Genomic DNA, 1,203 nt, shown 5'->3' with positions numbered 1-1,203 from the left:
ATTGGTTTTAAGTGGAAACAACTCTCCTAGCCTCAGTCCATTCATGTCTCTAAGTATCCCGTCCTCGTAGCTTTATTGATTATTTCTGAATTTAATTCCTTCCGTTTTGTCAACATCTGATTTATGATTGTTATGCCTAACAATCTGATTTATGATTGTTACGCCTAACATCAAGAATTAGTTTTCTTCTCTAATTTTATATACAAATGACTGCAGCCTAAATTCATATAACTTACATTTATTTCAGTTTGGGGTTTTAGCTGAAGAATGATGTTCAGAAATTAAAATCTACAAGATATTTGAGCCTCTAACAAATAAAAATTTGGACATAATGGAAAGTGTTTACATATATGAGATCACACTATGCAGAGTTCTACCATCTAATACATATTATATAAACTATACATTGTCCAATTTTTTCTTACACAGTATCAGATTTTTACATATGAGTAAGTGTTAACAGTGTTCGTTCCTCTTTTTTAATTTCTTCTCCATTTCTTTCCAGCCCTACTTGCTAGATTAGTTCATATGCGTTTATCATCTGTGTTTCTTTATCTCATTGTTCACTCTTATCTTCCCAGTATTCGTGGGCTCTGATCCAAATATTCTTGCTCCAATAATCTTGGGTTCTTGAACCTTTTCTTTAGGATTTTCTTCCCCTGCCTCAGTCGTACATTTTTTAGTTGTAATAGAATCTATTGGCACTTTAATTTTCTAACTTCTTAGCTCCTCATAAATCACTGAGGACAGTTCCAGGATTCTCAGATCTCATCTTAGATGAAAATGATCTAAATAATGGCACAGATCATGGGGATTTGATTACAGATAATAAGATCTAAGGAATCATTCAGTCAGCAGTTATATTGGAATTAATAAGCAAATATAAGTCATAGGGACCAAATTTACAAACACAGCAAATGATGAGATTTTTGCTCAGTTTCCATTCTTGGCCTGTCAACCTTGTCTGTGCATTAAAAGAAATTATAGATGGTATTACATATAATTTTAGAAAATTAAAGTGAAAAAGTAATAAAAATTATGCAATATTGATATTTTTATCAGTAAAACTTAGATATCCCAACCAAATTGAGGTGGGCAATATATATATATATGAAGGATTTAGCTTCATTGGTAACATTTTGATTTCATTTTTGAATATTTTTAGTTCTAAAATTTCATGCAGCCGATATTTTTTTCTCATTT

The 1,203-nt window shown here is 30.9% G+C and overlaps 1 protein-coding gene across 1 annotated transcript in view; it reads left to right on the top strand.

Annotated features, from left to right (window-relative positions):
* UNC80 (unc-80 homolog, NALCN channel complex subunit) overlaps window positions 1-1,203 on the top strand; it is a gene marked incomplete at its 3' end in the record, with an annotated part of 190,042 nt that overhangs the window by 43,227 nt on the left and 145,612 nt on the right. The gene's annotated exons all lie outside the window — the stretch shown is intronic.

The sequence above is a fragment of the Otolemur garnettii genome, unplaced genomic scaffold (genome assembly GCF_000181295.1).
Source record: "Otolemur garnettii isolate 467f Iridium unplaced genomic scaffold, OtoGar3 scaffold00013, whole genome shotgun sequence".
NCBI lineage: Eukaryota > Metazoa > Chordata > Mammalia > Primates > Galagidae > Otolemur > Otolemur garnettii.
Note: the sequence above shows the minus strand (reverse complement) of the source record. Positions and strands in the feature narration are given on the sequence as shown.